Raw genomic sequence first — 27,939 nt, 5'->3', positions numbered from 1 at the left:
AAATTTAGGCAAAGACATGAACAAGGAGAAGATGATGTGAAGACAAAGGGGGAAGACAGCCAACTATAAGTCAAGAAGCCTGGCAGCCCTAACAAACCAATACAGTGATTGTAGGCAGTAGAAGCCGTAGGCATGGCTTTTAATTTTTTTAATACAAATCATAGAGGATTCTAGGAATATTGCAGCAGAAGCAACATAGCTTTTGGATCTCCCCAAATTTCACCATAAAAACAAATACAGCAATTAGAGTAGTAATATAAACAGCGCACAGACAACATCTACAACAAAACTAGGTTAAAGGTAGCTTTACAAACCCCAAAATGTGAGTGTGTGGGCATAAAAACCAACAGCTACAAGAGCTGCATGGTATCAGTAACAGAGGAAAGTAAAGAGAAGCAAAAGACAGCCGATTGACCAGAGAATCCAAAAAAAGCCAACAGGTGTTCACTGAAACGTTCAAAGGGTCAATTTAAGAATAGCAGCTGAAACTAGGAAGGGTTTTGCACACTCTAACATCAGGGGTCCATATTAAGGTCTGAAAGGGATGGAGCAGTCTTGACAATATGATCTCTCAAAACTAACCAGCAAAAGGACCTCTCAAGTATAACCTAACAAAGTCTTCACTGGTGAATTCTACAACATTAAAAGAAGAATTAATACCAATCCTTCTCAAATTCTTCCAAAAAGCAGAATAAGAGACAACACCTCCAAACCCATTTTATGAGGCCAGCATAACCCTGATACCAAAGCCAAACAAGGACACTATAAGAAATATCAGGCCAATATCCCTGATAAGCTTGAGGGCAAAATATTTCAACAAAATATTAGAAAACCAAATTCAGGGCTATATTGAAAAGATCATATACCATGAACAAGTGGGATTTACTCCAGGGATGCAGGGATGTTTCAAAATTCACAAATCAATCAATGTGATACGCCATGTTAACAAAATGAAGGATAAAAATAAGATGGTTATCTCAATAGATGCAGAAAAAGCATTTGACAAAAGTCAGCATCTGTTCATGATAAAAAATTCTGTCAACAAACTGGGTATAGAGAGAACACATGTCAACCTAATAAAGGTCATATGTGACACAGCTAACATCACACTCAACAGTGAAAAGCTGAAATCTTCTCCTCTAGGATCAGAAACAGGAGAATGTCCACCCTCACCACTGCTATTTAGTACTAGAAGTCCTAGCCAGAGCAATTAGGCCAGAAAAAGAAATAAAAGGCATCCAAATCAGAAAGGAAGAAGTAAAATTGTATCTGTTGCAGATGACATGACATTATATATACTCCACCAAAAATCTGTTCAGATTAATACAACAATTCAGTAAAGTTACAGGGTATAAAATCAATATTCTAAAATCAATTGCATTTCTATACACTAACAATGAACTATCAAAAGGAGAAATTAAGAAAACACTCTCACGTACAATTGCATAAAAAAGAACAAAATATTTATGAGTAAATTTAACCAAAGAGATAAAAGATCTGTACACTGAAAACTATAAGACATTGATGAAAGAAACAAAGAAATGGAAAGATATTCCATGCTCATGGATTGGAAGAATTAATATTGTTAAAATGACCATACTACCCAAGGAAATCTACAGATTCATTTCAATCCATATAAAAATTCCACTGGGATTTTTCACAGAAATAGAAAAAAAATCCTAAAATTTGTATGAAACCAGAAGACCCTGAATAGCCAAAGCTGGAGGCATCACACTTCCTGATTTCAAACTATATTACCAAGCTATAGTAATCAAACACTATGGTATTGGCATAAAACACATAGATCAATGGAACATAATGGAGTGCAGAAATGAACACACACATATAAGGTCAGCTAATTGTGACACATAATCAGAAGAGAAACACCCCACCCCACCCCAGCTTTGGTTGGTTTGGTAAATGTAACTATGATATAGCTTATGTGTTTTCTCTTGTTCTTTAATTATGTGAAACTGAAAGGCTGGTTTTCTTGTTTCCCTTTCTGGAAGATTTCTTTTTTTTAATGTGTAAGTAATTTGACCAAGTTATAATGCATTTTTCAGTTTAAAATCCCTTCCTTAAATGAAACTATAAGGTGGCCAAATACCTGAGGACCAAATTTATTCTAGTTATAATAAATTTAATATTTTTAAACGTAAAAAAAGAGAGCCAAGAATATGCAATGAGGAAAAGAGAGTTTCTTCAATAATGATCTTGGGAAAACTGGACAGTCACATGCGAAAGAATGAAACTGGACCCCTCTCTTATACCGTACACAGAAATCAACTGAAAATGGATTAGAGACTTGAATGTAAGACCTAAAACAGCAAACTCCTAAAAGAAAACATAGGGGGTAATCTCCTTGACATTGGTCTTGACAATGACTTTTTGGATTTGACACCAAAAGCAAAGACAACAAAAGCAAAAACAAACAAGTGGGACTACATCAAACCAAAAAGCTTCTGCACAGCACAGAAAACCATCAACAAAATAAAAAGGCAACCTATCGAATGGGAGAAAAATCTGCAAATCATATATCTGATAAGGGGTTAATATCCAAAATATACAAAAAACTCAAACAACTGAACAGCAAAAAACCCCAACAATCCATTTTACAAATGGGCAGAGGAACTAAATAGACATTTTTCCAAAGAAGACATACAAATGACCAACAGATACATGAAAAGGTGCTCAACATCACTAACCATCAGGAAAATGCAAATCAAAACCACAATGAGATATTACTTCACATTTTCTAGAATGGCTATGGTCAAAAAGACAAGTTATAATAAGTGTTGGTGAGAATGTGGAGAAAAGGGAACACTTGTGCTCTACTGGCAGGATTGTAAGTTGGTGTAGCCACTATGGAAAACAGTACAGAGATTCCTCAAAAAATTAAAAACAGAGCTACCATAAGAACCAAGAATACTTACATACTTCTGGGTATATATCCAAAGGAAATGAAAACATGACCTCAAAGAGATATGTGCACTCCCATGTTCATTGCAGCATTATCCATAATAATTACATAGCCAAGATATGGAAACAATCTACGTATCCATCAACAGACAAATTGATAAAGAAGATTTGGTATATATAAGCAGGAATATCATTCAGCTATTATAAAGAAGGAAATTCTGTCATTTGCGACAACATGGATGGACCTTGAGGGCATTATGTTAAGTGAAATAAGTCAAAGAAAGACACATACATTATGCTATTGCTTATACGTGGAATCTAAAAAAGCCAAACTAATAGAAACAGAGAATAAAATGCTGGTTACCAGGGGCCGGGGTTGGGGGAAAGGAAAGATGTTAATCAAACAGGACAAATTTCCAGTTAAAACGTGAATAAGTTCTGGGGTTCTAATGTGAAGCATGGTGATTATAGTTAATAATACTGTATCACATACTTGAAAGTTGCTAAGAGAGTAGATCCTAAATGTTCTCATCACAAAAAAATAAATGGTAATTATGTGACATAATGGAGGCATTAGCTAAAGGGTATGGTGGTAATTATTTTGCGATACATAAAATCAAATACATGTATCAAATCAACACCTTGTATACCTTAAACTTACACAATGTTATATGTCAATTATACCTTAATAATGCTGGGGAAAAAAAGAAATATGTGAATAAAATTACTGGATTTTGAAGAAAAGAGAGAAAAAAGAATTTTTTGTCATTGAGACAAAGGACAAAATCACTTAAATGGGCAAGAAATTCAAATTGTCATTAGACTTTTCCACAGTAATGCTTTATGCCAAAGGAAAATAGAGTAACTTATTTAAAGTACTCCAGGAAAGAAAATATGACCAAGATTTATATACAGCCAAACTGATTTTCAAAATTAAATGCTGCAAGTGAACTGTTTTCAACATACAAAAACTCACAGAATATTGTTCACGTGAGCCTTTCCTGTCAAATCTACTAGGGAATGAGCTTCAGATAACATGATGACTAGAGAAATATTGACATAAGAACTATCGGTTAACATCAAATATTTATTTACATATAGAACTAAGATTAGATGAGGAATACAAGAGACTATGTAGTACATAATGGTTATATGCATTTATAATGTTGTTACAGTACTACTGTGCCATACATCTATTTTTTTAAACGTAGGGACATGAAGAGAGCATACACAAAATTAATTTTTTTCAGCAACTACATGAATGGTGGTAGTGTTGGTGCTGTTTTTCTAAGAATATTGCATGTATAATGTGGAATAAAATAAACAAGTAATTATGTGATATTATAATTATGTCATCCCCAATATACTTGAGAATTAGGATTATTCCTCTTGTGAAAAGGAGATTTAGAGATCACAATTTTATAATCCCTAAAGCATTAATGGATTTAGGCATTGTTTCACTGTCTGCTTCCTGAAAGAGACAACCAGACGTTATGTACCTATTGAATCTAGATTCAATGTACTAAAAATACGGAAGATCAAGGAACAGGTTAAAATATACTACGAGGATATAATCCACAAAATCAATGCTCTAAGAAATTATAGAGGTCAAATGACTCAATTTCTTCAACAAATAAAATATGTGGGAAAAGATACAGATAGACAGACTAAAAGAGACTTAAAAGAAAGAACTAAACAATGATGTTTAGGGAGGCACACATGGGTGATAAAAATTTTATTAAAAAGACAAAGAACTGGTTCCATAAAATTAATGATGGTTGTTACATCTAGAGGGGTAGAAATGGGTTTGTGATTAAGATGAGGCACATATAAGGCATCTAGGGTAGCTGGCAAAATTCTATATCTTGACCTAAGTGGGAGTTATGAGGATGTTCAACTTTTAATAATTCATTAATGTATATATTGGTTTTCTACAGTTTTCTGTCTATAATATGTTGGACACACAAAGACTTAAAATAAGTAAAAGGAATCCTCCTATACTGTTGGTGGGAATGTAAATCGGTGCAGACACTATGGAGAACAGTATGGAAGTTCCTTAAAAAACTAAAGGTAGAGTTACCACATAATCCTGCAATCCCACACCTGGGTATATATACAGAGAAAACTCAAAATTGAAAAGATACATGCACCACAATGTTCACTGCAGCATTATTTACAATAGCCAAGACATGGAAGCAACCTAAGTGTCCATCAAGAAATGAATGGATAAAGAAAACATGGTAGGGACTTCCCTGGTGGCACAGAGGTTAAGACTCTGCGCTCCCAATGCAGGAGGCCCGGGTTCGATCCCTGGTCAGGGAACTAGATCCCACTTGCATGCCACAACTAAGAGTTTGCATGCCACAACTAAGGAGCCGACAAGCTGCAACTAAGTAGTCCACAAGCCACAACTAAGAAGCCCACCTGCAGCAACTAAGACCTGGCACAACCAAATATATAAATAAATATTTTTTAAAAAGAAAAGAAAACATGGTATATTTATACAATGGAATGCTACTCAGCCATAAAAAAGAATGAAATAATACCATTTGCAGCACCATGGATGGACCTAGAGATTATCATACTAAGTGAAGTAAGTCAGACAGAGAAAGACAAATATCATATGAACTTATTTACAAAACAGAAATAGACTCACAGACATGGAAAACAACTTATGGTTACCAAACGGGATAGTGGTAGAAGGTAGGGAAGGGTGAGGAGATAAATTAGGAGTTTGGGATTAACATATACACACTACTATATATAAAATAGATAGACAACAAGGACCTACTATATAGCACAGGGAACTATACTCAATATCTTGTAATAACCTATAATAGAAAAGAATCTGAAAAAGAATATATATACATATAACTGAATCACTGTGCTGTACACCTGAAACTAACACAACATTGTAAATTAACTATACTTCAACTTACCATGTGGCATGGCCAAAAAGAAACAAAATAAGTCATATGTATTAGGGTTCTCCAATAGAAACAGAACCAATAGCATATAGATCTAGACCTAGATCTAAATCTAGATCTATATAGATCTATCTATATAATTAGATATCTATATAGAGAAAGAAAGATTTATTTTAAAACATTGGCAGGAATTACAGAGGCTGGCAAGTCCAAAATCTGCAAAGTAGGGCAGCAGGCTGGAGACCCAGAGGAGTTGTAGTTCAAGCTTTACACAAAGTTCATCAATTTAAATGTTAATCTCATCCAAAACACACTGTCACAGAAACACCCAGAATAATATATGACCAAATATCTGGGCACCATGTTCCACCCAAGTTGACGCATACAATGAACCATCATATCATATACCTGCTGAATGCCAGGCCAACATCCATTTATCCATGTAAGATAAGTTCAGCTGTGAATACTTGAGAATCTACTTTGGGGATATTAAAGACATGTAAAACAGAGGAAAAGACGTGATTGCAAATATTTCTAAGCAAAAGATATATCTATACTTAAGGTTCTAGTGCAAAAATTTAAAGGATATAAAATTAAAAACTTTTTCAAATAGTGGAAAAATCTAAAGCTGGTTTTAAAAAAGTGTATCATAAGCAGTTACTTTGTGCGAGGTCATTCTGTCTTTTCTAAAACTGAAGAGAGAAGGCAGTAGAGCAGTCAAGGGATCACAGATATGTCCCCTGCATCGGCAGGCGGACTCTCAACCACTGCGCCACCAGGGAAGCCCCTCCCACCTTACTCTTTTACCAAAAGCTAACTTGACCCTTTCTTCTTCTCAGCACTGAGAATCTAAGAGTCAGAGGAAATGAAACTAACCCACGGTGCTTCACCAAGGTGGCCCCCAATGGATACTAACAAGGCCCTAGAAAGATTCTCTGCTGGGCATAACGAGCCAGACTCAACTAAATTCAACAAGTTTGAGCCTTGAAACCTGGCAAAAAATCTGACTATTAAAAAATACGGTGGAGGGACTTCCCGGGTGGCGTAGTTGTTAAGAATCCACCTGCCAATGCAGGGGACACGGGTTCAAGCCCTGGTCTGGGAAGATCCCACATGCCACGGAGCAACTAAGCCTGTGTGCCACAACTACTGAAGCCTGCGCGCCTAGAGTCCGTGCTCCACAACAAGAGAAGCCACCGCAATGAGAAGCCTGTGCACCGCAACGAAGAGTAGCCCCCACTCACCGCAACTAGAGAAATCCCGTGCACAGCAACAAAGACCCAACTCAGCCATAAATAAATAAATAAATACACACACACACACACACACACACACACACACACACACACACACACAGAAAAATACGGTGGAATCTGCACTGACATTATCCCATTTCTTCTTTCTACCTGAATAAGGATCAGTAGACTGGCTCTTAACGTATAAAATACTCTAAGACATGTGTCCACATGGCTTCCCTGATTCCCAGATTTTAGATTTGCTCAAGCACATTTCCTAATTCTCATCAGAATGATAAGTAACTGTTGAAGATCTTTATCTTGTTAGTATTGTTTCCCTTTGTGTCTGTTAGGATTACCCTTAGTTGCATATGGGAAACCTCTAATTAAGAGCATCTTAAATAAAATAGAGCCTATTTCTCTCACACGTAGAAATCCAGAGTTAAACAGTTCAGGGTTGGTACACAGTTGCTATCTGAAAGTTTTATCTCTCCAAAATTTGTATGTTGAAACCTAATGCACAATATGGTAGTATTAGGAGATAGGGGCTTTGGAAGGTGATTAGGTCAGGAGGGCAGAGCCAACACAAATGGGTTAGTGCCCTTATAAAAGAGGTCCTAAAGAGCTCCCTTGCTCCTTCTGCCATGTGAGGACATGGTGGAAACACGCTGTCTATGAACCAGGATGTGGGCTCTCGCCAGACACTGAATCTGTCGACACACTGTGCTTGGACTTCCCAGCCTCCAGAACAGTAAGAAATAAGAGTTTTGTTCTTTATAAGCCACCCAATCTCTGGTATTTTGTTGTAGCAGCCTAAATAGACTAAGAGTCCCACATTTCTATCTTTCTGCTGCATGATCCTGCTGTATGACTTGCACCTTCAAGGTTATCTCATGGCCCTAGATGTTTTCTGGAGGTCTAGTCACTGTGTCCACATTCCAAGCAGCAGAGAGAAGGGCAAGAAAGACTGAAGGATGAAAAGGTGAGCACTCTCCATTTTAAGGTGTCTTCCCCAAAATCCTGCCTAAAAATCTCCACTTAAATCTCATGGGCTAGAACTTAATCACGTAGCCACACTCAGATTCAAAGGAAGGTAGGAAGGCATCTTGCCACCCCAAATAAATTCAGAGCTCTGTTACTAAGGAAGAAGATGGAGGAAGGAGGTGAAAATAGATATTGGGAGAAAAATAACTGTCTTTACCGTAACCTACCACAAGGATTCCCCACCTTCCAGGGTTTCCTCCCCACTCCCTTCTTTTAAACACACAGAAAAACTGAAAGGATAATGAATAACCTTATACGAACCAACTAGAGTCAATAATTGTTAATAATATTATCATATGTGCATGTTGGGGGGAGAGAGAATATGGTAAAAATACATACATATATGTCAGTGTGTGCACACACATACACATACACAGATGTATGTATCTCACATACGTACTGCTGAACCATTTGCCATGCATTATCCATAGAAACTAAGCAAATACATGAAATGTATGTGTGTGAATATTTGTCCAAACCATATGAAAGTAAGGTATAGACATCATGAAGCTTTGCCTCTAAATATTTCAATATGTATATTCTAAGAATTAGGAGATTCTCCTCTATAAACAATAGCATTCACACATTTAAGAAAATTACAATACCCCAATACTACATAATATCCAGTCCAAATTCAAATTTCTCGGTTGTCCAAAAAATGTCTTTTAACTGATATTTTTCAACCAGAATTTATCAAGGTTCCCTCACTTTATTTGGTTGTTATACCTTTAGTCTATTTTAACTCATGAGGGTTTTCTAATGGCCATGAAAGTATAAATTATAGCTGTTTGATGTCTATGTTCAGAGCATGCAGTGTGTACATAAGGTCTGTCCATAATGTCTGTCATGGTTAATGAATTTTGAATGTAATGAAACCCTTTCCAAATAAGTTGATTTCCGGGACTTCCCTGATGGCACGGTGGTTAGGAATCCACCTGGCGATGCAGGGGACACAGGTTGGATCCCTGGTCCGGGAAGATCCCACATGCCTCGGAGTAACTAAGCCCAAGCACCACAGCTACTGAGCCTGTGCTCTAGAGACAGGGAGCCACAACTACTGAAGCCCACGTGCTGCAACTACTGAAGTCCACGTGCCTAGAGCCCATGCTCCGCAACGAGATAAGCCACCACTGTCCACAACTAAAGAAAGACTGAGGGCAGCAACGAAGACCCAATGCAGCCAAAAACTAATTAATTAATTAATTTTTTAAAAAAGTTGATTTCCAGTGTGTCTTTCTTAAAAGGTTATATTTTATTTTCTATTCTTATACATAAGTAACTCTCAGAAGTAAACTCTTTCCATTTCAAAACCCTCATTGTATAATCATTTCACAAAGTTGACAAGGTCTAATTACCTACACAATACGAGTTGGGAAAATTCTGTCTATGATCGGCTATTAAATAACATTTCTGAGCTAAAGTCTCCTGATCCATGGCCTTGCAATGCACTGGCATTGAAGGACAGTACATGCATTTCAGGTTCCTCCATACACCTGAAATAGACCAACCAGAATATCACAGGAAAGTACAGTGTGACAAGAGCAAAGTAAAAATGTACATCTAGGAAGCCACACACTGTAGCCCATTTCCAACTCCACTTTAATTTTTGTTTTTAAGAAATTACTGAACCACTCATGACATTTGATACTTAATAGCTGAAGTACTTACAAAATATAGGCAGTCATCACATTTGTTGTATGATAAAAATAACTGGCAACACTTTGCAGTGTGTTAGGAATTTAATAACATGCAGAACTTTGGCCACAATTTCATCCTCTTAAAATACCTTTAAGAAATCTACAATAGCTGTTTGTCATCTAGCTGTTTGTCTTTTAGAGAATTATGAAATTCTCTAAAACCAGAGTTTAAAAATAACACATGGTTGTGTATTGTAAAGCTAAACGGTGAAATGGTTGCAAACCTTACTCTGAGGATTTAGGATTCTAGGATTATGTCCCTCAAGACATTATAAAATGATAACTAACCAACAGCAAGTGTATAAAATTTACTGACAAGGTATGGAATTCAATTATTATATGCATTCCCAGCCAGTTTCTAGGCAATCATTTGCTTGCAGCCATTCTAAACAATGCTTAAGAATGATCCAAACATCTTATTTAATACTGCCTAAAGTTTGCTTGTGAGAAGCTGAAGTAAAAGGGGTAGTTAAGGTCAGGCTGGTATACAGAAATCAAAAGCTTAATTCACTTTGGCAAAGTTGACAAAATAAGCATATTCTTTATCACATATATGAGTACATGTGTACTTTTTTAAAAATTAATTAATTAATTTTTATTTTTGGCTGTGTTGGGTCTTCGTTGCTGCATGCGGGCTTTTTCCTAGTTGTCGTGAGTTGGTGGCTCCTCTTCGTTGCACTGCACGGGCTTCTCATTGGCGGTAGCTTCTCTTGTTGCAGAGCACGGGCTCTAGGCGCGCGGGCTTCAGTAGTTGTGGCTCGTGGGTTCTAGAGCACAGGCTCCGTAGTTGTGCATGGGCTTCGTTGCTCCGTGGCATGTGGGAATCTTCCCAGACCAGGGATCGAACCCGTGTCCCTGAACTGGCAGGCGGATTCTTAACCACTGCACCACAAGGGAAGTCCCTACATGTGTACTTTTTTTTTGTTTTTCAGTACGCGGGCCTCTCACTGTTGTGGCCTCTCCCGTTGCGGAGCACAGGCTCTGGACGCGCAGGCTCAGCGGCCATGGCTCACGGGCCTAGCCGCTCCGCGGCATGTGGGATCTTCCCGGACCGGGGCACGAACCCATGTCCCCTGCATCGGCATGAGGACTCTCAACCACTGCGCCACCAGGAAGCCCCATGTGTACTTTTAAATGCACTTAATCCTAGTTCATTAGAACAGGATTGTAGAGGTAAATATTATTGACAGTCCCAACAGGAAACATATGGATAATTAGAGAAAACTTCAATAAATAGACTATTTACAAGGTGGACAACATGTAGGAAAACCAAAAGGATAAAATAATATCGTGAGGCTCGTTGAGCTTTACTACTCTTGTGTCTGAAGGGGCAAGGGAAGAAAGAGAAGAGTGGAGAGGGCCACCGTAACAGAAGTTTTCCCTTCAGTGGAGGCCAACAGCAACCCCTCCTCCCTGTGACCTCCTGCTGAGGTTCCCTATTGGGCCAAACCAATGGGAAGCCAGAGGACAAGGAAATTCCTTGATGCAGTCCATTTAGGGCAGCCTTCCAGAGCACAAAGCACGATGAAGAAGGTTAAAAAGTGGATCTAGAGTGGGAAATAGAGGATATTTAACACAGTAGATTTTTTTAATGAGATAAACTGAGGTTGATATATCACTTCAGTCCATGGATGAGCTTCAAGTGGTCTAAAAATTAGTAGAAACAGGTGGTTGTAAATCATTTTTGTAATAGCCTTGATGAATCACACCTCTCAGTACTATTCACACCTCTCAGTACCCACACTCTTGGGTACCCCCTCCATACTAACTCTAGGCTTGGCCATATGACTTCATATGAACAAAGGAGTGTCAGCATACATGATATAAGCAAAAGCTTAATAGGTAACCTTTTGGAATACTGCCCTGTTACTTCCAGGCCATGAAGAAGCCTGGGATGAAACACCATGTGGAAAGAGACACCCAGCTATCCTAGTTGTGCCAGCTGAGCCCACCCCCAGCAGATTGGTTAACTGAATGCCTCAGCATGAATAAGCCCAGTCAAAACACTGTCCAGTCAACCTACAGAATCTTGAAATATGAGAATTGTTTTTGTTTTAAGGCACTAAGGTTGGGTGGTTTATGAGGCAGCAATAGATAACTGAACACAACTTGATTTCTACTGAGGAATGGCTAAACTCCAGGGCCACAGGAATCAATTATGTTCAAATGATATCCTTACAACCCAATTCTCTCTGCCTCTGAGCTCAGCTCTACTCTTTCCCTCTGTGTACTGACTTAATTCTCAGATAGGTTCTCCTCTTGTGGTCAAAAGGTGTTTGCAGCACTCCCAGATTTCACATCCTCTATGCTCAATATGCAAAAAGAAAGAGAAAGCTTCTTTTTCCCAACAGTTGGACAAGAGTCAAGTCTACTCTCATTGACTTCAACTGGGTCATTTCCACCTGCAGGCCAGTCACTGAGGCTAGGTGGTTAAGCCAGTCAGGCCCTACTCTAGAGCTGAGAGGGGTGTAACTGCATCCAAATATTAATAATATGAGCTGAGGGTAAATGAAAGATCCACAAAAAAGTAAAAGAACTTGGAAGAAGGGGGATCATTGTGGATGTAAGGTGGCCAAAAGCTGATAAACTTCTAGTACAAATCTTAAATGCACATCTCCATCCTTCACCTTTCTCCCAAATTCTAGGCTTGAATATTCAATTGCATACTTGGAATCTTGTATTGGATGTGTCCAAACATCTCAAACTTTGTCCTAAACTGAACCACCCATGGAACTCGGAGGTGGAGGGGTGCTCCCCTTGCTCTTTATCGTAGCTCCCAAATCTTATTCCTCTTTCCTCCTACAAAAGCCCCATAATCGGGCTTCCCTGGTGGCGCAGTGGTTGAGAGTCCGCCTGCCGATGCAGGGGACACAGGTTCGAGCCCTGGTCCGGGAGGATCCCACATGCCGCGGAGCAACTAAGCCCGTGCGCCACAACTACTGAAAAGCATGCGCCTGGAGCCCATGCTCCACAACAAGAGAAGCCACTGCAATAAGCAGCCCGTGCACCACAAGGAAGAGTAGCCCCCACTCGCCACAACTAGAGAAAAGCCCGCACGCAGCAATGAAGACCCAACGCAGCCAAAAATAATAAATAAATTAAAGAAGCCCCATAATCTTTGAAGTAGGGCAGCGTATTTTTACACTAGCTCTTTCTCCTTGTTACTGTCATCTTTCAAACACTTGGGTCACATCCCCTCATTCACTGATGACTCTAGCACGTTTTGTAGTCTTTATTCCCACTACTCATCAATTACAGTGTCAACATCCACGGTGATGACCCACCTGACACCTTAGACTCTCAGTTCCCCAACCTCCTTCCCCACAGTGATCATTTCATCCTTCCACCTCAACCACCCACCCCCACAGTAACACTGTTGACCCTGTCTGTACCAACAATTACAGTACCTCCAAAACCTCAAATTCCAGAATGCTACTTTCTAATCCTCCCATTTCCTATCTTTTCTAGTTTTCCCACTGCAGCTTTTCTTCAGCTATAATGAAACCTCCAGTCCATGGACACCATCACTTTCTCACTACAGATGATCCTCTTACCCAGTTTATATTTCGTTATTAATTGTTCAAATCATTTCCTTGCAAACACCCTTAACTCTCTCAGTCAGTCCTTTCTTCCTTCATTATCTTGCCTGACAAAGCTTTAGCCCTAGTTATCCCAATTAATCCCCCCTACTCCATGCTGGCATCCAAATGTCTGAATATTTCTAGAAATAGAAAGTTCACAGCTTTACTTGCAATAAATGTATGGCCATAAATTTCATGTGCACTCCACACTGTGAACCAATCCTATTTCACTTCCCTGGTCTGTCTGCTTTTCTACTCTGCATACTGATAATTTCACACATCCTTTCTCTTTAAACCTCTTGTACTTCCCAATTTTCCATTCTCAGTTGATGACCTTGCCTCGTAGTTATTTGAGAAAATACAAACAATGACTTCCATTATCCGTACCTGTACTTCCTGCTGTCAAGCAAGTGACATCTGTTGCTCACCACCAGGGGCAGCAGTCTCAGGATGTCAACCTGCATGGTTTGCAGGTGTCAGGGTCACCGAGAAAGACACAGTTCACACGGCCACTGGATGGAACAACACTTCACTCACAGAGAGAAGAGACGGAGCAAAGATCAGCCTCAGTAATGAGTATCGGTCCCCCATGGCCAGCACACCTTATCCCACAGCCAATGCAGGGAGATGGTCTACACACACCTCTCCTGTGCTGCAGGTAAAGGACCTCCTCCTCTCCCCACCAGGTTCAGATATAGCTGGGGTTAGCCAGGTGCCATATCATGCACACACTTTAAGCAGAACGAAGAATTACATATCAAACCCAGAACAGGGAAAGATATTCCCAAACGATTCCACGTGTCCCATGATATGCAGCCATGCAAGGGTCAACAGGCTATACATAACTGTCTTTCCCAATAGTCCAGCCCCCAACCCTTGCTCAACCACTGAAATAGCAGATAAAACACATCAAATATGGTAGGAACACCCTCCGCTCCCAAATCTGGAGATGGAACTAGGTCCAGTGGGGCCCCTGAACAATTCACATGGATGCAGTTTACTCGCAGAGGCTCCATGGTATTTTGGGACAGCAGTTCATCAGGGCCACAAGGAGAACCAGACCCAGGAGGGTGATCAGACCTCCCTCAGGGATGGTCCCTAATCAAGAACCCCAAGGGCCTGGAGTAAGCTAACTGAAGAGTTTTCTGAGAAGAGTCTAGGGGGACTGCAGGTATACAGCTGATAATCATCCTGCCTGAGCATGGGTCCTCTCCAGCTCAGTTTCTACCTTTCCTTAATTACTGATATATACACAAGTGTTGGCAATAACACAAATGCCACGATGTTCTGCCAGCAGATCAAGGCTATTTGGTTGTCCATTACCATCACCAGCTTAGCTAGTGAGTTCAGGGAGTCTTGTCTGTTTTGGAGTGCGTGGAGAGTGTCTGAGTCACTTTGTACCAGCCGAGCTATCACAATGGGAATATGGGATTAGAGCCTTAACCTCTAATTTAGAGGGACCTCGCTCTGTCCAGTAGCATTGGTAGAAGTCTTCTGTAGGGATCTCATCAATTTTTGTTTTGTCTATCCAGGTTTAACAACTGAAGCCATATTGCTGTGGGTCAACCCTGTTCTCTCCTTCATTCCTCCTCTGTCTTCCCTTGAGTTCCCCTTTTGGCCTCTGGGCATGGCTCCCCATTGTTGGTTTTCTAACTGTTTAGCCCAAATTGTTGGAAACCACTGAAATCATTCTATTGTTTTGATCCCAAACAGGACATTTCAGTGGAGCTTTTCTATTTCTTGTCCCATAGTCATTTTAGGGGACAACTGTAGGGTTAATGGGGTCTTCCACTGGAGAGCCCCCTGTCACATGAAGGACTCCACTGCATCATCTACATCCCCAGGGTCAGGGTCATATAGGCAGCATCTATGGCTTTTACCTGAAATGCAGTTATGGCTTTATGAGTGGTTTTCCAGGGGCTCCTAGTCTTAGGGAAGTCCCTACCGTTGGGAATACCATGCTCATACTCTTTGCAATCCAGATCAAGAGCAACATGGGCTTATCCTTTTCACTGCCCCGTTGATTGCCCTGTTCCATGTGGGCAAAAACACACTGCAGCCAGGGGTCAGTGATTAGCTTCCCTGGACTGCATCACTCAGTCTGAGATATTTAAGTCTGCAAGGCCCCCTAATCAACCACATGCACCATTCAAGTCACATGAGACCCCCCCTGGCCTCTGCCCATATCTGTCTTTCAGCTTTCATATTTCATTCTGAGAGAAGGACCTCATTTCATCAGTTACATTTTCAGCAACACCATGAGTGGTTTTGTGTTGAGTGAAAACAAGCTTTACTTGGGGTTTTTAAACAACCCAAATCAGGAGGAGCTTCCTACACAGGGGCCTTTGACTCCCCTTGGGTGTCATCTGCAACCCCTTGCATGTGGAAGTTAGGGGCTGGTGTAGGAGTGTGAAGGTGGCCAGAAGCTAAGCTAATTCTCCAAAAATTTTTAGGGCCCACCTCTTGCATTCTGCCCTTGTCCATAACACCAGTTTATCCTTGTTGACAAGGAGACTGTCGACATCTCATTTATCCCCAGTCAGCTAGAGGGAGGTCATCCCCCCCAGGGAGCTAGCATCACCCTGGGATGGCTGTGCTGATGAACCTTGTGCCATGGTATACTTTGTTGGTGACCTTGCTCACTGCACCAAACTGTCAAGCAAGTGACACCTGTTGCCTACCACCAGAAGCAGCAGTACCAAGCTGTGTTCTCACTGCAGAGTTTGCAGGTATCAGAGTTGCCAAGAAAGACACAATTCACACAGGCACTGGATGGAACACTTCACTCACGCAGAGAACAGACAGAGCAGGATCAGCCTCAGTAGTGAGTATGGCTCCCTCATGGCCAGTGCATCTTTCCCCACAGCCGATGCAGGAAGATGGTCTACACCTACCCCTCCTGTGCTGGTGAAGGACCCCTTCTCTCCCCACCAGGAATAGATTATAGCAGAAGGGCTGGCCGGGTGTCATACGATGCACATGCTTAAAGCAGACCAAAGAAAGTACAAATCATGCCCAGCACAGGCTGTGAGGACTTCTTATTTCCACGTAAGAAAACGTTCTGAACAGGCCCAAGGCATGCTCTTATGCAGTTATGCAAGGGTCAACAGGCTATGCGTGACTGCCTTTCCCTACACCTGCCTTATCTCTGGTTCTAACAATCAAAGAATACAAAGACCTCCATTTGTATTCTGCAAAGGATCTCCTCTTGCCTTCTCGAGGATTTTGCTCCTATAACTTTTTGCCTCTTTTTCCAGCATCATAAATCTCCACCCTCTACTAAATCAATCCCATGAACATATAAAGATGCTCTAGTACCTCTCATTTAAAAAGCAGTCCCTCACTCTTACAACCCTCTCCAGCTACAGACACATTCTTGCCTTCTCACCTTACTTACTCCTCAGTCCTCTTCAACTGTGCTTCCGTCATCCCTATTCCACTTGTGACTGTGTTCACTGGTGATCCTCATGTGGCCAAACCCCACAGTCATTTCTGTTTTCTTACCTGACCTTTCAACATTCATGCTAATTGACCTAACTCTCCCTGAAACTCCCCACTTTCTTTCTGAGATATCGCACTCTCCACCTTTCCCCCCAAGGCATTTCATTTATTGGCACTTCCTTCTCTGCTGGAACTCGAAAGTTTGCAGCGCTCCAAGGCTCTGTCCTGGGCTTTCTCCTCTTTATTTATACTCCTTCCCTGATGCTCTCACTCAATGTCATGCTTTAAATACCTTACTCATGCCAATGGCGTTCAAGCCCTAACCTCTCCTCTGAACTTCAGGCTCATGTGTCAAACTGCCACCTTGACTTTTCCAGATACATGTGATTTTTTTCCCCCTGATGTAGATCTTTAACTTTACTACTTCACCTGCTTAAGTTAAACTCTACTATTTCATGAAGTATTCACAAGATTTTCTTCAATTTGCAGTTGTCTGTCCTGCAACGAAACCTAGAGTTTACTGACCAGTTCAGTTTTAGACACTGGAAAAATGAACATTAAGAGATAAGATTCTTTAATTCTCGTATTTTTAAATTTTTTTATTGAGGTATAATTGACATACAACATTGTATAATTTCAGCTGTACAACATAAAAATTCGATATTTGTACATATTGCAAAATGATCACCACAGTGACTCTAGCTAACATGTGTCACCATACATAGTTACACAATTGTTTTCCTTGTGATGAGACTTTTCAAATTTACTCTCTTACTAACTTTCAAATATGCAGTACGGTATTATTAACTATGGTCACCCTGCTGTATGTGACATCCCCATTACTTATTTATAACTGGAAATTTGTATCTTTTGACCCCCTTCACCCTTTTCGCCCACCCTCTATCCCCCACCTCTGGCAACCACCAATCTGGTCTCCGTGTCTTTTTGACCTTGGATTTTTTTTCTTCTTTTTCTTTTTTTCTTTTTAGATTCCACATATAAGTGAGATCATACAGTATTAGTCTTTTTCTGTCTGACTTATTTCACTTAGCATAATGCCCTCAAGGTCCATTCAGGCTGTCACAAATTGTAAGATTTCATTCTTTTTGATGGTTGAATAATATTCCATCGTGTATATATATATATACCACATTTTCTTTATCTATTCATCCACTGATGGACACTTAGGTTGCTTCCATATCTTAGTTATTGTAAATAATGTTGATATGAACATGGGGATGCACATATCTTTTGAGTTACTGTTTTCATCTTCTTCAGATAAACATCCAGAAGTGGAATTGTTGGATCATATGGTAGTTCTACTTTTAATTTTTTGAGGAACCTCCACACTGTTTTCCATAGTGGCTGTACCTTCCCACCAACAGAGCACAAAGGTTCCCTTTTCTCCACATCTTACACTAGCATTTTTTATCTCTTGCCTTTTTGAGAACAGCCATTCTAACAGGTGTGAGGTGATATCTCACTGTGGTTTTGATTTGCATTTCCCTGATGATTAGTGATGTTGAGCATCTTTTCATGTATTGGGTTAGCCAAAAAGTCCCTTCAGTTTTTAAGAAACAATAAAAGACACATTTTTCATTTTCACCAAGAACTTTATTGAACAACGTATTCACCGTTTTGTTCCACTACCTTCTGCCATTTTTCAGGCAACTTCATAATTCCATCTTCCCAAAACTTTTTATCTTTTCAAGCAAAGAACTGTTCCAGGTGCCTCTTACAGTCTTCCAGGTAATTGAAATTTTTTCCATTAAGAGAATTTTGTAAAGACTGAAATAAATGGAAATCCGAAGGTGCAATGTCTGGTGAATATGGCAGATGAATCAAAACTTCCCAAACTGTAACAGTTTTTGCCTGGTCATCAAAGAAACATGCAGTCTTGTGTTATCCTGATGGAAGATTATGCGTTTTCTGCTGACTAATTCCGGATGCTTTTTGTCAAGTGCTGCTTTCAGTTGGTCTAATTGGGAACACTACTTGTTGGAATTAATCGTTTGGTTTTCCGGAAGGAGCTCATAATAGAGGACTCCCTTCCAATCCCACCATATACACAACATCACCTTCTTTGGATGAAGACCAGCCTTTGGTGTGTTTGGTGGTGGTTCATTTCACTTGCTCCACAACCTCTTCCATTCCATATTGTTGTACAGTATCTACTTTTCATCACCCATCACAATTTGTTTTAAAAACGGGATGTTTTCGTTACATGTAGTAGAGAATCACAGGCGGAAATATGGTCAAGAAGGTTTTTTTTGCTTAACTTACGTGGAACCCAAACATCAAAGTGATTAACATAACCAAGCTGGTGCAAATGATTTTCAACACTTGATTTGGATATTTTGAGTATGTCGGCTATCTCCCGAGTGGTGTAACATTGATTGTTCTCAATTAATGTCTCGATTTGATTGCTATCAACTTCAACTGGGCTACCAGACCATGGAGCATCGTCCAGCAAATCTCCAGCACAAAACTTCACAAATCACTTTTGACACATTCGATTAGTTACAGCACCTTCTCCATACACTGCACAAATCTTTCTTTGCATTTCAGTTGCGTTTCTACCTTTCTTGAAACAATAGAGCATAATATGCCAAAAATGTAGCTTTTCTTCCATCTTCAATATTAAAATGGCTACACAAAAATTCACTAATTTTGATAACCTTTTTTAAATGCACGCTGATATGACAGCTGTCACAACACAATCTAATAAAATTGTTTCGAATGAAGTTAAAGATAACTAAGTGCTGCTAGAGCCAACTTACGGAAAAAACTGAACAAACTTTTTGGTCAACTCAATACCTGTTGGCCATCTGTATGTCTTCTTTGGAAAAATCTGTCTATTCAAATCCTTTGTCCATTTTTCAATTGGATTTTTTGGGGTTTTTGCTACTGAGTTGTGTGAGTTCTTTATATTTTTTGGATATTATCCCTTATCAGATAATTCTTATTTCTGAAAGCTGACTTTTTTCCCACTTTGGAATAAGTTAATTATGTTTACGTTACCTAACTTAGCATACATATGTTTCCCATGATTTAACCAAAAGCTGTAATTGTGAACTTTTTTCTCATACATTCATTATCTAACCAGCTCTTTATGTGTATTGACTATGTGCTCAAATGCTATCTACTACAGGATATCTGCACACACTACGGTACCTATTTTAGGCAACTGCTGTTGGCCCTTTTTTCCTTTCTCCCCACACTCATTTGTGCACATGACTTCACTCATCATCTTCATTAGTTTGCCAAATGGTCCTTCTCTAGCCCCGACTCTTCTCTTGGGCTTCAGTTCTACATTTCTGATGGTCCACTGGACAAATGTAACCAAATGTTCCCCTCAAAATCTAACAAAACCAAAACTGAATCTTCTTTTTCCTGCTCCCAAATCAGTCATTTCTGACTTGCCTCTTCCCGTCAGTGGAGCTGCCATTCTCTTGCCTGCCTAGGCTCCACTCCACTTCCCCCACAGATCATCACATTCTACCATCTCCTCCTTTAACACAGCCACAGCATGTTTTGGGGACAGGATTATGAATCTGGGGTCAGAAGGACTTGGGAAGTTAGTTGACCGAGATCTCTATGCCTCATTTTCCTCATCTTTAAAGTATACACCGGGATTGTTTTGAAGATTACATGATCCAATGCACACAAGAACCCAGTAGCACATAAGTTCTCACCATGCGTTGTTCTCTTCCCTGCTTTCCATCTCCGTGGACAAAATTATAGTGGTGTCCCTCACAATATCTCATCTAAATGATTGCACTAAATTTCTAAACACTGCTTCTTCTCTCCAAACTCTTCCTAAAACACTATTTGGTTCACACTATAATCTTACCTAAAAGTCTTTAATGAATGTCTAATTTTTAAAGCAGAGGTGTCTACACTACTATATATGAAATAGATAATTAATAAGGACGTACTGTACAGCACAGGGAACTCTTCTCAATACTCTGTAATGACCTATATGAAAATAGAATCTAAAAAAGAATATATATGTATATGTATATGCATATATGTATATGTATAACTGAGTCACTTTGCTGTACACCTGAAACTAACACAACATTGTAAATTAACTATATTCCAGCAAAAATTAAAACAAAACAAAAAATAAAGCAGAGGTGTCTAAAATTGGGTGGTTACTTCTCACTAAAGTATAAACTCTTTCGGGAAGGGCAAGGACTTTTGTGTATTCACATTAACCTTCCCTGAAGCACAATGCATGCACCAGGGGCTCAGTGAACATTTCTTCCAAAAAAAATGATTAAAATGATGATCTTATCTGAAAGTTTGCAACAGAATATGAGGAGTTGTTTTCAGTATGCTAAATTCTTCAAGGATACTTTTAATTTCAGTTCTGACCTTTATATGGTCTTTCTTAACTCACTTAAAAATATTTGGTAGCATTTCGCTTGTCTGCTTTAGGTGTGGGAGCAATAACTGTTGGCTTCATTCCTCAGTATGTTTTTCTGTTCCTTGAAGAGATAAAAGTCTTGAATGAATTATGTACTGACTTTACAGTCATCAAGCCACATTCACTGGAGGGCAGTGTTGTCACTAATCAGGCTCTAAATTCATTTCATTTTGCATTGCATTTGTTAGAGTTATCCGTTTATGAGTTAAAAGGAATATGGGAGTCTTTTTTTTTTAAGACTGGAATATATATCAGATGTGCACTACTGCACTTACCCTAATACAGCGGTTCTCAAACTTATATATGTATATGAACCACCCTAGACCTGGGCTGTCCAATACAACAGCCACTAGCCATGTGGCAATGAAGCACCTGAAATGTGGGCAGTCAAACTGAGATGTGCTGTGAGTGTAAAATATACAGTGGATTTTAAGGACTGAGTACATAACTTATGCTGATCATATATTGAAATGAAAATATTTTGGCTCTGTTGGGTTAAATAAAATGTACTGGAATTAATTTCATCTGATGCTATTTACTATTTTAAATTAAAAGTGGCTACTAGCATATTCAAAATTACATATATGACTCACATTTGTGGTTTATGTTATATTCCTTTTAGCACTGTCCCAGATGCTTGTTTAAAATGCTTCCTAGGTCCCACTTTTGGATACTCTGCTTTAGTACCTCCAGGTTAGGAATCAGAAATCTGATACTTTTTATCTCTCCAAGTAATTCAATTGATAAGTCAGAGTTTTATACTGCTTTTGACCAGATGATTTTAAGGGTCCTCAGCACAGCAAACAGTGATTCAAAGAGAACAAAGGGAGTAACAGTTTTCGGTTTCAATTGTGTGACAATGGCCACCCATAACAGTCATACATGTTTCTCAATTAGCAAAACACACTTCAAAACATAATCACAACACAACCATTTTATGGGAGTGGAAGGAAGCTGGGAACAATTAAGTAATATCTATCACAAATCTAAGTGCACATAACTGTTGCCTCACTTCTAGAAATCGATCTTGCCGATCTTCTCACAAGCTCACTATGATATACTTGTAATTCACTTCGGCACTATTTGAAATAGTGAAAAGCTGGAAAGTTATGAAATTATGACACATCCAACTGAATACTATGCAGGCTATAAACAAGAAGGTCATCTATATGTACTGATACAGAAAGATGTCTATGATACTTACCGGGGGCAAAGCAAGTTGCAGAAAAGGACACAGATCCTATTTGCATGTGAAAAAATACGTACATATATGTGCATAGAAAGTTTCAAAAACTGTTAATATTGGTTACTGTTAATAGCAGGGAGAAGATTCCCAGCGATATGAAAAGGAACTTTTACTTTGCTTTTTATATCCTTTTGTACTGTTTTAGTTTTTTTAATATTAGGAATATGCAAATTTACATTGTACAGTACAAAATGGTTATTTTCAAATATACATAACGCCCAGCCAAGTAAACACTTCATCGCTTAGGTTCCTGTTATAGAAATTTGCTTTTCACTATTAACTTTTAATCTGGAGTTTGGTCTTCATTTTAATTTTCTAAAAAGCCACCGCATATATTCATTCATTTGTTTATTCAACCAGTAGTTACTGACCACCTGCGTTATGCCAGGCACTGTTCTAAGGCAGAAAAATAAAGAGCGGTGCACCGGCGGAGGACAATAAACAAACGCACATGTACATAATAACTAGTTGTTAAGTGCTATGAAGACCTCAAATTTCAAATGCCGAAATGTTCTAATGTCACGTGCTCCTGTGTGTGCATATACGTACGTATATTTACCCGTACTTACTAATTAATGCAATCATAGCTACTGAATTGAAGTGTCGTTTGGATAAAGCATTCTGGGAAATTTCTCAAATTAATCTTTCTCCTGCATGCATTATAATGAATTTTGTACAAAAAGATGTAAAGAGCAAAGCCTTTTTTTTTTGGTTGTGTGAATTTAGGAAAATTACTTAGCTACTTCAGGCCTCAGTGTTCTCCTCTACCAAGCGGAGGATTTACCTCTCGGGTCTCCCGTCTCGGGGTGAATTCTCTGGGCGTATCAGCGTAACAGCAGCGCCCTGCGCCCGGCGGCGTGTGGGTGGGGCGGGTCCCGCGGAGCGCAGCTGGGCCGCGTGCCGCGCGGCGGGCCAGCTCTCCCGAGACGCGCGGCGTTCTCGCTGTGGACCGGAGGAGAAACACGGTGCTTTCACAGACTTTTTTCACCCGAGCATTTCTGCCCGCCAATTTCTCTTTCCGGGCGTGCAGCGGTCGCCCGGCGTCAACTCCCGCAGGCGCCAGCCAACCAGCCAGCCCGACTTCTCGAGCAGGTCACCCGGTGAGGCCGCCCTACGCTCAAGTCCACTGCTACACTCAAGTCCACTGCCGGCCCCGAGCCGCCCCAGCCGTCGCGGGCAGACTTGGCTCAGTGTAGGTGGTAGCCTCGCCTGCAAAGGCGGCTCTTCGTTTAAATTCTGGCGCCACTCCCGCGCCACGTAGGGCCAGACTCCGAAGCGACGGACCGCGGCGAGCCAGCGGGCGCGCGCCCGGGGCTGGGCGTGCGCGCCGCGGAGGGACGGCGCGCGCACCACGCCCCGGAACGAGCCCCCGAAAGAAAAGAGCCGCCTGGCGCGCTCTCGCTCCTCCCGTCAGGAGCCGGTCACGCCCCCTTACTCTACAGCGTCCAATAGATGCGAGAGGGAGGGGCGGCCTCTTTCCGGCTCGGGAGAGAGTATATAGGGAACTGCTGGCGAGACCGCTCGGTCTTTTACGTCAGGACTTGGGATCTACCGTGTGGTTCTAGGTAAGCGGGCGTTGCGGGCGGTTGTCCGAGCGAACCCGGGCGGCGCACCTTAGGTTGGGAGCTGCAGTAAGGTGAAACGATTTCAGAAATTGGAGCTTAGAGTGCGGTGATGAAAACTTGGACGTGGGGAACGCGCCGCCGGGCCGCCACGTGTCCCGAGTCGTGGTGGCGGCCGGCTTCGAGCGTAGGCGTGCGGAGGCGGCCGCTGGTGGCCGCGCGGCCTGGTTGTTACGCCCGGGCAGCCCCTGACTGAGCCTGGGAGGCGACCGGCAGAAGACAACATTCCTGGGATTTGGGGGCGGGGGTTACCCTTAACGTTAAGAGCAAGAGTCCTGTGATAGGGTGTCTTTCTCCCATGGCCAGATCAACAGTTATTTCAAAACGGGCAGCCCCGGACTCGGCGTGAGACTGAGTTGTATTGTGCCGAGGTGGCGCTGTGTGCAAATAGGATTATTGAAGGGGAGGAGTTTAGTGCTGAAAACCTTGAACTATGACATTCTGTGAGAATGCTTAATTTTAAATAGATGCCCCGCAAGAACAATGGCTTTAGGTGTAACGGAGCTGTTATGTGGAGAGGCAGAGGTAAGGGTTGTTGAGGGCTTATTTTTAAACCGAAAGAGTAAACCTGTTGATTTACAGAAACGATGATGGAGCATCATTTGAAATTAAACTTCTTTTTAGATGCAAAGGAAAGTTCCAAAACGTATGGGAGAAGGTTTGCTGGAAAATGACTTGGTTAAAACTTGACAATCTTACCAGGTGTGTATTGGACTCGTATTAATACTTTGAGTCTGCATGTGTTTAGTCCACATGTAGAGTAAATGAGAAATTTTTTTGTCCTCGAAGGAGCATCCTGCAGGTCGATGAATGCTAATGAAGCTATGACCGTCACCGATTGATGATGAACAGCTTCATTTGAAAGTAAGTTATGTGGCTTACAGCATCTACTATAGCATTCCGTAGTACTTGCCTTTTAATGTTGCTCTGGTTTATGGTAAGTGTCAGTGTGATCGAGCTTAATGGAGTTTGGTCTGATCAATGAGGAAAGCTATTCCTAAACGGATTACCTGAAGAAAAGTATGTACGGATTCGGCTTCTGAGATAAGACCAATATGCAGATATGAGATAACAAATTTTTGTTGCCTGGATTTTATAACCGAGTTTTCTGTTAGCTTATGCCTCTTATAGGGGAAAAACTGTTGCTTCACACTAGTGTTTTTCTTCTCTGCCAACAGTGACAGGGGTCGCTGTCCGCCTATTGAAAGAGGCCAGTTTGCCATGAAGTTCCTAAGGTGTAAACATGTCTGTGAGTAGAGATATTTTGCTTAACAATCAATCTTGTGTCCTTGGTCTTATCTATGATGATCCTATCCCGAACCTGAAGTTCTGTTGAAAAAAACTTATATACGGATCTGGCTTCTGAGATAGACCATTATAAGGACGACAGTATTTTTGAAAATTTCTTTAAATAAGTTCTTGAGATGTTGATAGTCTTGTAAATCTCAAATGTTCTTCCTTTTCTAGGGCTAGTGCCACGAGATTTACTTGTCTGTTGTATGAAAAACTGGTGATCAGGAAAAGCTCTTCATTTTATGGACACGGAAAGAAAACAAAACTCAAGACAGATTATTTAATTTTGAAATTGCATTTGTAAAAAGATTTCTGAGCCAACGTCAAATCTAGATTAATGCATCCATAAGATTCAAGCCATTTCTGTTTAATCTTGTCACTGCCCTAGAGTCATAACCTGTTAGCCAGTATATTATTGATACTTTCTAGCTCTGAAACTGTTTTTAATGGAAAATTATTTTTCAGTTGTCCAGCCTTGTAATTAAATAATTCTGAGTGAATGTTTAGCCTTTGGTCACCTGTCTGAATTTAAAATGCATAATTGTGAATACAGCCAAGTGAGAGTTTATACTATTGTAGGAAAATCCTTAGAAGGGAGAGATGACTGGGTTTGGCGATCACAAGGGGATATGGAAAACCTTGGCTTTGTGCAGGGTACTAAGTATTACAGAATTACTGAAGGTGAGGGCAGAGGAGAGAGACAGGACCTATGACTGGGGTGAGGGGAGGTAAGCCAGGCATCAAAACGATCCAGTATACTAGCTGAATTGTGGAATATTTAGTCCTAGTATAATAGTAATATGAAGGGGTATTTATGCTAAAAATGGGGAGGAGTAATGCTGAAAATTAAGGAAGAGAGCACAGCATAGAAGTCAGGAGCCATGAGGGAAGGTCACTGATAAAATCTGGGTTAAAACTGGTCAAACATTGTACAGAATGGATTAGTGTAAACAGTAATAGCATCTGATCTAACCAAGGTGGTTGGGCTCCGTGCATAATCATTTTCCCTAAATAGCTGCATGAATAAATTGTTCCCAAGCCCATATTTAAATGTCAAAGTTAGAGTGCCAATATTCTTGTCACCTTATAATGAACTCTGTTTCTTAAAATGTTCACCTGCCTTGGTGAGAATTCAGTTGGGTCCATGCAGCTCAGTCAGATTCATGAGACTGATAAGCCTGTAGTGGTCAGGCACATAGTGAATTTGGCCCAAGTATTAAGACAGTGTACAAAAATGGGGCTCTGAAAATGTTTCTTGCAGTCCGTGTACAGCATTGTGTTACATTGTTCTTTATTGCACTCAGTGTATTTGGAAATGAGGAAACTTTGGCACTGCAATCTGCACCGTTGATCACTGATCTCCCTTACCCTGCTTTATTTGGTTGGAACTTTTACAACATGCTCGATAAGATCTGTTTCACACACTGACATCTTAAGTACCTAGATACCTTAACTACCTGGCACTTGGTTGTCAGTAAATGTTAAACAAACAATGAATGATTAAAGACCAATTGGGATCTACACAAAACTTGCAGAGAAAACTGCCCTTTTGTCAAAGTTGGCAAACATCAGTCACTTCAAAACAAGGCATGAAATGAATAAAACTTGGCTTTAGAGCCCTTTGACCTTTTTTCCCTCAGTCCCTTCTGGTTTTGCTCTTTTCCCTCCCAGTCAGTCTTATAATATTTCCTTAGTTGATAAAATCCAAATAATGTACATATACTTCATTGCACTATACTAGGTCCTGCCAGGGAGGTCAAGGGTAAAACATTTCCTATGTCCTCTGTCACATCAATAGTTGTACGAGATACCAAGAAAGAAGGCAAGATACAGGGATGCAAAGAACTGATTGAACAAGATTGAACAAGTGATACATTTAGGCGTAGGAGACACCAACCAAAGATGGTATGCTGAGGGCGGTAAATTGAGAATTTAGGCATCAGTTGGATGGATAGATGTGGGACAAATAAGGTGGAGGATAAGACTGAAATGGTACAGTACCCCAAGCTTTTTGAGCAACAGAGAACTAAAAGCTATCATTCAAATTCCCTGAAACTTGACATGTTTTCAGTAGGAAGAGACATAGTCACTTATTGAGCCCTACTGATTTGGCAGGGTACACACTTGACAAGAGATGAGAGTTGGGTCCAGAAAGGTACAATTTTAGTGGAACTTAACTCAACATAGCAGCTTCCTTTTAAATTACCGATTGATTTAGTAGCACTTTTCTTTCGCACAGCAGAGGTCTTGTTATCCTCTATGGCCTTCTGATTTGTGAATGCTGACCTAGCTGGACAATAGGCAACTAACTACTAGCTAAGACCGGGGACCTTAAGCTGTTATCTGGGTAAGGGATTTACCTTCCAGAGCATATCTGCTAAAAGAGGCAGCGTAGATTAAAAATCAAAAGCCTGAAGACATAAACGAATAGGACTGAAATAGACCAGGATCTGCTTGGTTAGGGCTGGTTTCAGATTGAACGAGCAGATTCTACATGTGTGT

At 40.5% G+C, this 27,939-nt stretch overlaps 1 long non-coding RNA gene and 2 other non-coding genes across 3 annotated transcripts; all 3 read left to right on the top strand.

Annotated features, from left to right (window-relative positions):
* The first annotated feature begins 24,020 nt into the window (after positions 1-24,020).
* LOC115854819 (uncharacterized) lies at positions 24,021-25,937 on the top strand. Its single transcript, XR_004040119.3, has 5 exons — positions 24,021-24,087; positions 24,769-24,846; positions 24,934-25,008; positions 25,323-25,393; positions 25,612-25,937. It is a non-coding gene; the product is annotated as an uncharacterized lncRNA (long non-coding RNA).
* On the top strand, positions 25,121-25,190 carry LOC115854884 (small nucleolar RNA SNORD50). The gene has a single exon (XR_004040161.1). It is a non-coding gene; the product is annotated as a small nucleolar RNA SNORD50 (small nucleolar RNA).
* LOC115854883 (small nucleolar RNA SNORD50) lies at positions 25,441-25,513 on the top strand. Its single transcript, XR_004040160.1, has one exon. It is a non-coding gene; the product is annotated as a small nucleolar RNA SNORD50 (small nucleolar RNA).
* Positions 25,938-27,939: the final 2,002 nt, after the last annotated feature.

Source organism: Globicephala melas, chromosome 14, assembly GCF_963455315.2.
Source record: "Globicephala melas chromosome 14, mGloMel1.2, whole genome shotgun sequence".
Lineage (NCBI taxonomy): Eukaryota > Metazoa > Chordata > Mammalia > Artiodactyla > Delphinidae > Globicephala > Globicephala melas.
Note: the sequence above shows the minus strand (reverse complement) of the source record. Positions and strands in the feature narration are given on the sequence as shown.